Consider the following 14,167-nt stretch of genomic DNA (forward strand, 5'->3'; position numbering starts at 1 on the left):
GTATTAACACCTGAGTTTTGTATCTTGTTTCATTTGTAAACTAGGTTCGCTATACAAATACAAGTTACCGCTGTTCACATTTTGTAGGTTTGAAAAGTAATCCCCTCTTTGTTAGGGTTTAGGTCTAAGTATAATAACATTGATTTTAAAAGTCCATGTATTGGTACCCTGGAGGACATTCAAATATTAGAAAACACTGAAATCAAATTGTGGGTGTAAATCTTAATCCAGTAATTTAAACTGACAGAATTCCAAACCTGGGTCCCAATCTATAAAAAACCCTTTAAGGCTGTATTTCCTGTTTTCTGTAGTTATAAATGAGACGAGTAACATGGTCATTATATAATTCTGAAGGACAGTCTGTTTCCACAGGTCAAGGCCTAGACCTATTCATAACTGGATGCATAATGTAATTTCAAATAATGAAATTTCAAATATTTTTTTCTTCAGAACATTTGTAGACTGTCAGATATTTATGTTCTCATTCCAAGTCATCAGTTTTGAATCATATTTCTGGATGTATCTTAGCTTTCCTGAACAACCTTTTTACATTAAAGGGATGCTCGTTTTGACAAATGTTCACAGTAGAAAGTGATGGTGTTAAGGTCTTGGAGAATTTTACTGCATATTCCATTTTAACGGCTAGCCAAAGCTATGGTTGAAGCATGTATTTTAAGCATATATCTTCCTATACAATTCATGGAGAAAATGGTGACAGCATGTATTCCCCTAACCTTAGTCCCTTAAATTTTGTGTTTGACATCAGGGATGACTTTAATCATGGTGCTAATTTGTAGTCTACACTGAAGTCTCTGCAACTCCCAAACAGCTGAGGAGTGCCCTTTTCCCTTCATTTTTTTACTAATGAATGTGTAAGCTTTTTCAGGTGTTGATCATTCAGTGACTTCTTTTTCTGAAGGCAGTAGAAACATTCTCAGCAATTAGTTAATGTGAGTAGATCACTAACACAGCCTGATAGTGACATTTGACCTTGCTAGAAGGAAATAAGGAAGAGAGTAATAAATGCAATAACAAATGTTTACATATGGATGGGAATTTTTTTTAATGTTTGTTCTACTCTTTTTGTAGACAAGTGTTTTGTTTGTCCTTGTGAATAAATTGCTCAAATGATCTAATACTTTCAAATTTTTTTTTTTTGACTAGTTGTAATAGAGAACCTAATGAAAACCTTTTTTTTTTAAAAAAAGGGGGGACTTAGCTCTTCAGGTGTGTTCTTAATGTTTTGTTTGCTTTGTTTTTCATTTAGGTGCACAATTTAGTAGGTAGCTACTGGAGTTAACGTATTATTAACAATGTAGATCAGCCAGTGTATTTTGGATTATTCGGATCCTGTTTGAGATACGCGGTTTTGTTCTTGTATGTGACTGGCAGCCATGAAGCTTTCAGGTAACTCATAGAGTAACAGGCCTGAGTTGGTTAAAGGGTTGTCCTCTTTTCAAACTGCATGCATAGTTAGGCAGTGTTTCCTTTCTCCCATAAGAGATTTTTGGTATCGGATACTACCGGTTCAGATGGTTCCAAGTCTGAAACACAATTTTTTAATTTTCCAAGTGTTTCCCCTGTCTCCACAGTTGTAGCAATTTCAGCTTTGACTGCTCAATTTCTGGCATTTGGTCTGTTTAGGCTGCTGTTGGAGGTTCGTGGTGAGCTGAACATTAAACACTGTTTTTCAAGCTTGTTTGCATGGTGGTAGCTGGCACAGTAGCATCCATGCGGTGTAAAGCATTATTAAAATGTATCTTTACCTTCCAACTTCCCTTCCATTTGGCATTTTTAAAAGTTTCCATAAAATCATCCTGTGATAGTGACAGATTAGTTTTTTCAACAAGAGCTTCTGAACATGGCATGATTTTTGGTCACCGAAAGATGAGTAGCTTAAATACCAAAGCTTAAAAGAAATATTGTTTGAAACCAACTAAAATAAATCATTCCAAAGAACCTTTATATAAAAAACTTACAGATTCACTTTCTTGTTGTCTGAGAAAAATAACTATCATTGTACAACTGTCACCACAAATAATGAATCCAGCATCATTTACACAGTTTAGAAAAATTTTGTTTCTGGTGAAAAAGAAATTTACCGTGAGAACAGCCAGGCAGTGGGTTGGGTTGCCCAGAGAGGTTGGGCAGCCTCCATCCCTGGGGGTTTTCAAGGTCCAGATGGAGCAACCTGGTCTGATCTCATAGCTGACCCTGCTTTGAGCAGGAGGTTGGCTTGGATGACTTCGAGGCCCCTTTCAACCTTATTTAGCCTTTGATTCTGTGAAGGTCAGATGAGGTCGCCTGCTGCTACTGAAAATGAAGTAACTGTTGTAGCACATGCAGCTCTCTCTTAATCAGTTGTACCTTCTACAAAGATAGCTGAAGCGGGAGTAGGTCACAAGAGGAGCATGGAAAAGTGAAAGAAATAAGACATAGTGCTTAGTGCAGGAAACCTTTCATCCCTAAATGTTTAGATTTTTCCAGTTGTCTTTTGATGTCAGCAAAGCTTGGTGGCCCCAAAATGTTGCTGTTCATCAGGCAAATATGGGAAGTGTATTGATTCCCAGTTCATGAAAGGATGGGTTAGCTGGTCAGAGGTCAAGGTGTGTCTTTGCAGTCCTCTGGTGAAAGTGTGCTGTACTTGAAGGAAACAGGTATTGACAGATATCTGGAGGAAGGTGATGGATTTCTGGATATTAAGAAGAGATTACCAAGCTCAAAAAGCTTGCTCTAGAATGCTGTCCAGAAAACCGAGAGAGGGGGAAAGGCCTGGAAAATCAATGAACTCACTCTTTACTTGATATGCAGAGTTACTTTCTGAGATCTTTAAATACCATTTTTAGCAATTCTCATTTAGTTTTGCTCATGTGCAATGTTCACGGTTTACTTTTGTTAGCCACCCAGTCTAACACTAAGCCTTTCTCTTGTAAATGGGAGAGCAGTTGGAGCCCAGGCTATAGAATATTTAGAATAGTGTAAAGAATGGCAAGAATGGCGATATGTGTAAGAGTTCTTAAAAACAAATGGTTTTCATGTTCTTTTATTTAAATTTCTAAGGTGATCTGCATATGCAATGAAGATTTCCCAGGGCTTTGGTTGTGGCTTTTTGCTTTCTGTTTTTGTCAATCACTGTTGCGTTATTTTTAATGCAGTTATTACTACTCTTAGTATAGTGTCTGTGGTGGCCCCGGTCTAGTAGGATATAAATACTGACAGGAGGAAAAATGGACACCTTGATTTCCCCCCCCCGCCCGTCAGCTGTTGGTGGCACGGGGAGAATTTTCTGAGTAGGAGGGGTGGCATCAGAAGGAATCCCCATTAACCTGAAAGAGCTGTCCTCTTGTCTTGTCTCATGATGGGTGGGAGATGCCAGCTGCTACTCTGCATGGGGTGGTGTGTAGCCCTTTGACTTGCTCCATGCTGTAACTCTGGTGCTTGTACACTTTGTGAACGTAAAGGTACTTCGGTGTTTGCCAACAGACTGCTTTGTATTTCTCAATAGCTGAAACTACCACAGAAGTTCTTAGTTATTAGAGGATAAAATAAAATGTGCTGTAGACATAGAATCATAGAATGCTTTGGGTTGGAAGGGACTTTAAGGGGTCATCCAGCCCAACCCCCCTGCAGTGAGCAGGGACAGCTTTAACTACATCAGGTTGCTCAGAGCCCCGTCCAACCTGACCTTGAATGTTGCCAGGATGGGGCATTTACCACCTCTCTGGGCAACCTGTGCCAGTGCTTGACCACCCTCATTGTAAAAAATGTCTTCCTTATATCCAGTCTAAATCTATTCTTCTTTAGTTTAAATCCATTACTCCTTGTCCTGTCACAACAGGCCTTGCCAAAAAAGATTCTCCCCATCTTTCCTGTAGGCCCCCTTTAAGTACTGTAAGGCCGCAATAAGGTCTCCCCGCAGCCTTCTCTTCTCCAGGCTGAACAACCCCAACTCCCTCAGCCTGGCCTCATAGGAGAGGTGCTCCAGCCCTTGGATCATTTTGGTGGCCCTCCTCTGGACCCGCTCCAACAGGTCCATGTCCTTCTTGTGCTGAGGGCCCCAGAGCTGGACGCAGCACTCCAGGCGAGGTCTCACCAGAGCATCTTGACATCTAGCCTGAATCTTAGCTCAGGCTTCACTTTTGCCACTCAGTATTAGTCTATATCTATACTTCTTAAGGACCTTCATATTTTTAGCAAAATATAAACCTGCCAGAGGCTTTCCAGAATATTTTGCTACCTGCAACAGTGAGATCAATCAAGTAGGCTAAGATGCTTTCACAGCTGTATGTTATACTTAGCTTCTCTGGGTAATGAGCTGTCTTGTCTATTTGTTAGAAATGTCTGGTATGATCTCTAACATGCTGTCCTTTACAAGAGAAGAGAAAATAACATCTTAAAATTTGCAATTTGAATAAGGTCTTTGATTAGATGAGAAAATACGTGATGTTTGAGAGTTTTCTGTTGCATATTAAAAAGAGTTAAAATGCCACTGGTTTGGAAAAGAAAAAAAATGGCACTTACATTTGTTCCAAAAGCTAAATCTTTCCACCTAGTACCATGCTTCTCAGAAGCCGTGGCTGGACTTCCCTAGCAGTTGTGGGAAAAGACACTTGTTTCTCGCAGAACAAGACAATGATTTTTTTTAAATTGTTTTTTTTAAAGCAGATTAATGAGAGACATTGACTTTCAGTTGGTGGAATTCCAAGTCATGTAATGAGCATATCTTTGGCAAGTTGAGAGGTATTTTAACTTTTTAAACGCTTCAGGTGACTGTGTGAAGTCTGCATTTGGAAATTAATTGGCTGCTTCTGCAGGTAAGTGCTGGATAATGGCATAAAAATACCTGCACTCTTCTTCATTCCATTAGAACAATTCCTTGTGGATAGTGAATGTGGCCCTGACATGCAAAGGTGGGAAGCTACAGCTTAGCAGCCATCTCATCCTCCTTTTCTCTCTTCTCATGTGTCTCTGAAAATATTACGGACCCATGCTTTAGAGCGCCTGAAAAAGTGAAGATGCTGTTGGAGTAACACACATACCTCTGGGCAATGCACTTTCTCATTTTTTTCTTTAAAAAACCCCCCCCAAAACCCCAAACAAAAAACCCCAAACAAAAAGCCTAGACAGAAACCAAGTACATGGGAGCAACCAATACCTTGGTCTTGAATGGGGTGGGCTGGAAACTGAGTGGGGGATTAAGTACGTTTGATACTTGGCATATCTGAACTTGGAAACCTTGAAAACAGCATTTTGATTCTAGACCAGTAGACTGGCTTGCTGGAAGAAACAATAGATTAGGTATTTATAAGCTGTTAAAAACAGAATAAAGTGCAACTGTTTTTTTTTTTTTTTTTTTACCACCTGCTTGGTTCTAAATATTGAGTACGTCATACTAGTGAATTACATGACTTTAAAATATCCTTCAAAGTATGACTTAGTGGGTTTTGTCACTAAATTCTTTGCTTTCTATACTCTGGTGTTTCTAACTGGATTACTTACATTTTACTCATTCAAATGTTTTTAGGTTATTTGCTTGTTTTTCTGTGTTTCACTTTTTCATATGCATTGCTTACACTCTCTTACCTGTTGGCTCTGCCTTTCAAAATATGAAGTTGCATGATAAAAGGCACATCTCCACATGCATGAAGGAACAGAGAGGCGTGACAGCAGGCAGGGGAACCCCAATATCTCATTCAGAGGAAGGATCCCCTGCCCTGGCACCTCGTAGGGCTGTCCCAGGAGGGACATCAGCCCCATGGCCTGGAGTTGACTCCCATCGCCGTGAATCAATGGGAGTGGCTCTCTGGAGCACCCATAGGCGTGAGTATGAGGGGTCATTGCTCAGGGGTATGGGACACAGCATGGGTTGCAAGGGAAGGGCATTTCAAGATGGCTCTAGCCAGCACGTAGGTTAAGTGCTTTGGGAGACAGGTATGTGTGTGCTGACCACTTGAAGGGAGTTGGCTGCTGGAGTGACCAGGTCCAGGACAGCTGCCAGCGAGACAGTAGCGTTGTGGAGGGGGGGAAGGTTGGGGATGTCTGTGTGAGGCCACTGGAGTTGAGAGGATTCGGAGACGAGTTAACTGGGGAGACTAAGTATCTCAGGCCAGTTACTGGAGGGATGCACAGCGTGTGTTTCGCAGTAGTGGACCTTCATCCTGATCCGCTAGACAGGGGAAGAGGGTGAGGCTGTTGGCAACGTTTGTGTTTTGAGTTGATGGTTTACAATGCTGAGCAGCAAGTGAGGTAGCCCTGCTGCTGTCTGTATGTGTCGGCGTGGCGTTTTCACAGCCGTATGAATTCGATGCAGGTTCACCTGGTAGCTACTTGACCTTTCTCTACAGGGCTCCTTTCTCTTCCGCTGTTGATTGTTCATTATTGTGTAATTAGATCTCTCTCAATCTGGAATCCTGCAGTTGTCTGTATGGGATCTGGTCCTGTCCCTTTTTTAATCCCCACACCATGTTCGATTCTACCTCCATTTTTGTTGTGCTTCCGCTCCATCACACAGGCTGCAACTTTAATAACCACAGTCGATCACCTAGGTGTTGGGAAAAATAGCAGATCAGATCAATGGGAACTGCACTCAAAATATGCTTCTTTTGTGATAGTTACCATAGACAACTCTTCACGCTGTTGTTTTCTGAACAATTCCGTATTTGTGTTTTAAGATTTATCTAGACCGTGTTTCTCTAGCTTATTTTATGGTGATGTGAGATGGTAGAGGGATCATTTTGATTCTGTTCTGATAACACAGGAACCTCTTTCACTGCAGTTATAACCATGTTGATTTCTAAGTGGAAAGTCAAAAATATTTTTGGGTTGCTGTACTCTTCTCTGCTCCAAAATATTGCAGCTTGAGGTCTTTAGCTCATTTAGTGAGCTTGAAATACATGTTTTTGTCCCTAGTCCTGTCCTTCAGAAGTGCAGTGCAGAATTTTCAGAAAAGATACACATTCATATGAAAATGAGTTCAGGCAAACTGTCTATCAAGCGAAAGACCAGTTTCTTAAAATGCAATGATATCAGAAATATGTTTCTTGCTTGCCTGTTCTGTGGAACATTAGAATCAAAGTTACTGGTTATCACACTGAAGATATTCAAGACAGTAAAGCTGATGGTAATTGAAAGCATATTTATATTAAATGGCAAATATGCTCATTTTTAATATAAAAAAGCATTCATTAGAAAAAAGTAATTCATTTCTTTTGAATTGAATGCAATGTTAGTTTAATTTTCAGAACATTGCCTGGGGCAATGGTTTGACATTTTCTTGAAACCGATCTGATTAGTTCTCAGAATTATGCTGAGAAATGTCACTTACTACGGAAAATACCTTTTTAAGCAGTGAACCTTGGAAAAGAAAAATTATTTTTTCTTTTTCTTCACAAATTGCTTTGTGCATTTCAGTGGCAAGGGCAACAGTTAGCTCTAATTGTGTATTGAGCTTGTTTTTATATGATTATGGAATCAATTCAGAATCTTAACAGAAAAATGGTATGGATTGAACCAAGTCCACTGGGCTATTTTTGTGAAGGTGACCTTAAAGAGTAAGTGTAAAGGCTTTTAAGTTTAAAATTTAAATACTCTTCTGCTGTAATTCTTATGACATGAAGCTCAGAGTTGTCTGTGTAATGTCTCCCTTAAATGAAACAGGCTTTTTCATCTGAATTAGTGGCAAAGATGAATTGTATACACTCAGATAGGGGTTTTGAATGAGTGAATAAATTTAATGAAGTTACATAGTATCATTTATAGGACTTGCTAGTGTAAGTATTTTGCCTATACCATCATTCACTACTATGAAGAAGTCAGTAGTCTTGCTGTATCTTACTGGACAGTGAAATGCTATTTTAAAGTATGATATTCAAATTAGCATGGTTAAACAGCTGGTGAGATTCCCAGAGCTTAAAAACAAACTTTGATTGTCAGATTTCGTATGGTGCAAAACTTAAGTTTCTGCCAAAAGCAGCGTTTTCACATCTGAATCGAGATTTGTGGTTGTTGTATACAGCAAGGACAGCAGAATGCATTGTCTGGAGGATGGTCATTTTCAGCACTGTAGTGGTCTTAATTATTAGGTTTAACACTCCAGACTATTTTGCCTTCTTCATTAAGAAAATATATATATATGAAAAACAGAGAATGGACATATTTTAAAAACATAAGATTGTTGATGATAATTTATTATTTGAATTCTCCCATGTATCTTCATTTTTTTAATAAAAAAAAGCAGGGGGACTTGGACCTCCTCGCTAGATGACTTCAGTAGGATAGTTTACTGTCTATTTTAATACAGCTTGCTTTCTAATTAGAGGATTTTTTTCCATAACAATAAAGTTGATATATCTTGTCACTTTCATCTATCTGTATGTGCTTGCAATGTTTAATGTTGTCATTGTAAACAATGCACTATTTTCAGGGGACTTCAGTCTGTCCATTAAAAAGAGAATAGAAAGCCAGTTGTTTTTATTCCCCCAGGTTCTGGAAAATGTCATGTGCACTTCCAATTAAAAAAAATTATTCATACTGAAGAAAATTCTTTGCAGAGGAAAGAAGTTGCGTTTGACTGGTATGCATAGTGCAGGTTGCAGCACAGAACACGGTTTCTGCTAGAAATGACAGGAGCTCCTTTAAAATTGTTAGAACAACTTTGGACTTACTCTGAAGTGAACTTAACCTTGCACTATGCTTGTTGCTAACATTGATTTAAATGTTCATATGTTAATACCTAAGTAGTTGGATGTGCGAACTGATGTATTTAAAATCCATTCTGACCTGTTACCTGAAATGTCTGTGGATTTATAATTAAAAAAAAATAAATATATTTTTAGCATTCAGAGACTTTGGGACAGAGGCCAGTATCTTTTTTTCTTCCTTCTCTTTAATTCTGAGGTTTACAGATAGGGCAGTGGAGACGGGAAGATAAAAAATGATTCACCCAAGGTGAATTAAGAAAGCAGTGATAGGACCCAGGACTCTGTAGTCCCAGTCATACAACCTTCCTTATTGCTAATCAAATTCCCTTTCAAGCAATGTTAGTTTAATTAAATAGAACTAGTCCTATCTCTAAGCTTCGTTAAGGTGTCATTAAGAAACCAGGGAGATAAGAAAAGATGTCAGAGTTCCTTCAGCAGGACCTTAAATTCTGTTTATAAACCATAATGTAATTTCATATTCCAGTTTATTTATTTGTTAAGGACACTGGTTTCTATTGAATTCTTCTGAAACATAAAAATGCTAGTCATGTTCTAAAGGAGCTTTACAAATTTAAAAAAAAAAAATCAGTTGAATGACTCATCTCCCCTTATAACATTTTTGGGGTCTGAAAACAACAAGAGAGTTTTAATTGTGGAGAAAAAATTGCTTAAGTACAATACTTGATAGCTGGGAAAAATCATACATACTGTGACTGAAGTGTAGCTAGATGGAAACTAGCATTTGGGACAATTTAGTAAGTTTTCAGATGCTTTCTTTTGATGCTAAAATGTCATTATCATCCTGAAATACTCAAGAAACAGATTTGGCTTTATGTGACATTGTGCTTTTGTTTGGGTTCTTTTTTAAATTTGTTTTTTGTTTAAATGTTATTATAAAGTTTATAATTTCAGGCTTTCGTCCACAAGCAGGGGTCTAAAGACAGTTGGGAGAATTGTATGACTCTGTGGGGGTGCATCTTTTAAAGGAAGAGGAGAAAACGTAATGTTATGAGGCTGTTTAAAACCAAGCAGTTGAAAACTGTTGACTTTTTCTTAGAAGTGTATCTGCCACACCATATGTGAGCATTTTATAGTAGTCTTTTTAATTACACAGTGTTTTAAAATTTGCAACATATGCTTGTGTGTTGGGATGACTAATTGCTGTCCACTAGGTTTTCACAACACTCACAGGAGCAGGAGCTGCGCTCCAACATTGTGACTTCCTTTACGTAATGGTAGTGGAAAACTACAGGCACTAGGAGGTAATGGCAAGGTGGGCGCTAAGCAGACATTTTGCCCTGAAGTTCATATATTTCAAATTGTTTGCAGTCCCTGTGAAATTGATGAAAGAACTAAAGTTAAAGCTGTCTCCTTAATTTCTTTTGAAATTACTTTTCCAACTGACTTTAATCACCTGAGAGGTAGAGGACAGAGGATGTGTCCTGGAAGTGCATTGGTTTGTTTCTTTGGTTTGTTTTGTTTTTCTCCAGAGACCAAGCACACAGCAAGTGTTATCTTTGTTAGGCAGTCTCACCGGTATGCCTTGTCCCTGGCCAGTTCCTTCCCTGTTCCTAGAGGGGATAAAACAGCTTTCATCTGCTTCTGCTCATCACTTGCACTATCTGCACAGCCTCTCGTTTTGAGGCATTTCTTTTATGTCTTTGGTAATCTCAGGTCTAAGCAATTGGCCTTGTTAGTTTGCAGTGCCATTAAATTGAGCCAGGGACTAAGAAAGGGCTAGCAGTTCAAATCCAAGCCTGGCTGTGATAAACTGTTTCCATTTACTGTTGGCACATGATTTTTTAAAAAAAAAAAACCACCACACAAACCAAACCACTTTTTGTAACATCTGCTTCAGCACTGTGCTTAGGAAGAGATGACTCAAGGAACTGCATCTTTTTTCTTGCCCTTCACTTTTCTTTGTTGTCTTGGCATTTTCGCCCTCTGCTTGCTGAATTTGCAAGTTGGCTTTATTTAAGCAGCATCTTACCCTTCTTTATTTTATTACTCATTTCAAAGATAGGATATACATTCGTCACATAGACAGTAAAACCTAATGAAGTGATATGAAGCACTGGATGCAACAATTTAACCCTCCCCAACAATGGCACTGGCACACAAAACGTGCCCTGTTTGCGTTGTGAGCATCAGCCATGTTTCGAGTGGACTTACCTGTGTTTAAAATGTAAGCTGCACTGTGGTTTCTGGATGGAGCCACAGGGTGCTCTTGTTCTGGTCAGAAACTGCAAAAAATTAGAAATCTGTGTAGTTTAAGAAGTGCAAAAATTATTTTGGACTCTCTCCATGTTTTTCAGAATTTAGGCTCATTTGGATTCAGTATTCTGGATGAAGTAGATTCACATAAAGGTTCACAGAAACTGACTATAGGGAGTTATTACTGCAGGTAAAGGGTGAGCTCTTATTTAGACTTCCATTTAGTTTCATTTGAGCTGATCCCTTTAGGATGAGATTTCATCAGCTTCACTGGTCTCTAGGAAGAAACATGAAATCCCAGTCATAGGCTGAAAACTGGGCTACAGCACAGTTAGAGAATGAGTTGGCAAATTCTAGTGACCCAGCCTGCCATAGGATATTCATAATATGAAAGCCTGGGATGCCAGCTCTCTTTTGCCTAAAAACAGTTTCTTCCAAACAACATGCAACTTACTCATCCACATGAGTTTAGCATCCAGAGCAAAAGGCATGCCACAGGAGCAACGCTTAATAGGTATGGGTTTTAACTCTCTAATTCAATGGTATTTTTGCTATTGAAAGCCATTTATTTTCCATTATTGGACACATAAGTATATGTAATAGTTATGAAGAATTATTCTTCATCTATGGTTAAGGTTTTGCTCTCTGTCTTAACGTATCTCCATTTCTGATGAGAAACTTTGTAAGAGTTAAGCAACTTAGGAGAAGAAGATTTCTTAATGCTTCAGCAGTGAAAAAGACCTTTTATCAAATATCTTCCATTGATACAGTAACTTTGAAAATAAATTCAGTATTTAATGTATTTTTTCAAATATTTAATATTCTAAGTTAGTATTTGACCTTATACAAAGTATAAAAATTATAATAAATATCCTGCCCTCATTCATGCATGTAGTTTGACTTCATTGGTGCATAAACAGATAAAGAAGCTAATATAGAAGCATTTCATCAATATGGTGTTAGCTGTTCAAGCTGGATTTGAAAGCTGCTCTCTTGGGATCTATGCAAGAAACAATACTTTCTTTTTATTGTATATTTCTATATAATTGAATATAAAAGCAGATGCTAATTTTGTTCCAGGTCTGGTATTATGTAATAAATTGAGCAAACTAATTGGCTAGTGGATGGAAGTATCCCGTCTTAATTATCTAAATGGGTGAATTTTATTGTAGTTCAAGTACAGTTGCTGTAATTCTTTATATGCATGTACTTTAATTAAAATGCCATGTGTTACAATTTGCTGGTGGTATGAACTGGGGAAAAAGATGCCTTAAGGTTTCCAAAACCTGACTTATGAGTGTAGCGATCATTTCAAGAAGTTCTATATAAAACTGCTTGGTCTTTTTGTCATGCTTTTTCCATTTAAGTCTGTGGAAGTTGTATAGCTAAAATCACACTGAATTCATTGCAAATCTAGGGCATGCTTAAGGGGCACTTCATCTGAGCAAAGAAATCATTGCTTTGACTGTGGCTATGTTAAGTGAGAGATGGAAGTGAATAGCTTTTCGTTTATTGCTCATGTGAAAGCTGGAGGGAAAAATGGCCTTTGTCTACCTGCCAAGCTCTTCCCCTCCCCTGCCCAGACTTTCTAAAAATGCTTATTTGAAATCTGGCAGCAGTTACCTTTGATTTTCTTTCAGTTGCTTTTCCAGGTTTTTTTTTTTACAGCACTGCATTTTTTCCCCCCCTTTTGTTCCTTTAATAAATTTCATCTATTTTTAAAAAGTACTAAGTAAAAACTAATGTGGTTTGAAACAGGCCCCAAAGAAAAAGTCACTTGATAATTTGATACTTAATTCAAAGTCTGATCACCAAGACGTACTCTTGAGTTGCTGAGTCTTTCTCTGTTGATATATGAACCTGTTAGGTTTCTTTAGGTAAATTTTAAAAGTCCTACCATACTGTAATGACATGTTATTGCAGATGCAGTCTAAGTGTGTGTCAAAATGTTGAAAAACAGTAATTGCAGCTTGTAGCAAATTTGTGATCTGTAGATCTGTGGATATGACACCTTACTGTTATGTAATTAAATGAGGAAAATGAAGTTATGAAGTCTGTTGGTACCTTCAACAATAGTGCTTTTAATGCATTAATTAGCTGCGTTTGCTCTGAGACAAGCATAAAGAACAGAAAATATTTGTTGTTTTCATGGCAGAGCATTAAATAACACAAGCTTTTCTTAATAGAAGTAATCATGGGTTTATTGTGGTTATGCATTTATTCTACTTTTTTTCTTACTTAATTGGGAATTTTTTTTAGCTCCTGACATCACCACAGATGTCAAGTAGGCAATTCTTGGAGACCTTCTTGAGAGATTTTTTTTTATGGAGGAGGAGGGGGGGGAAAAAAATCAGTCTTTTTTTTTTTTTTTTTTTAAAAATTCAAAGCTGTGTTACAATAAAGCACTTTCCATACTCAGGAGTTCTAATTAAGTGTATAGCTAACTAAACGTGAACAAATGAAAATGCTTTCTTAACAGTGCACCTTGCTAGATGATGTGGTGAACATGCCCATTTATACTTTGCCCAGTAAGACAAGTGTTAACTCCCGTAAGTTTTTAATAGCTTTTATGTTTGAGGTTGAGAGACTACCAATACCAGGAACAGAGGCACAAACCATTTTTCCAAGAATAGAAAAAGAAGCCAGTTTAGATTAATTCAGTCTCTGTTACTATTGGAACTGGATTCAGATTTTATCAGTGGGTGTGAAACTGAGAAGGAGATATTGATGATAACAATAAGCACGTTCCTAAGGGAATAGACTCAGCAAAAGTTAAACTTTGGAAGTTCCGAAGTGGTGCTTACTGTTTGCTGCACTGCTCTTACTTGCTGGATTTTGAGAAAATCAGGTAAAGCATTCCTCACACTTAAAGCCCTTTGCTAAATTAAACATATTCCAATTATTGGAGTAGTTAGATATTTTAAGCTGGTTATCTTGAAGCACTATGCTTAATTTGCTTTTGTTTTGTCTTCTACAAAGCATGGAAGTAGACAATTATTGGCATCTCACAGATATAATCTTCTTACCCTTTTCCTGTTCTCCATCCTCTGTGAGCAGTAAAGAAAGGCGTACTTCAGTTTTGTTAAGTAGAATTGGTATAATCGACATGGTAGTCTCTGGTTAAAAATAAATAAAATTGATACCAGTTTGGAGATTGCTGTTAACATTCTTTACCTTACGGGTTATGTCTCTGTTGTCTTCAGGCAGAATCCTCCTTCTGATGACATTAGAGAGTCCTGTAGAAACAGACATAA

Source organism: Pelecanus crispus, chromosome 2 (assembly GCF_030463565.1).
Source record: "Pelecanus crispus isolate bPelCri1 chromosome 2, bPelCri1.pri, whole genome shotgun sequence".
NCBI classification, from domain to species: domain Eukaryota; kingdom Metazoa; phylum Chordata; class Aves; order Pelecaniformes; family Pelecanidae; genus Pelecanus; species Pelecanus crispus.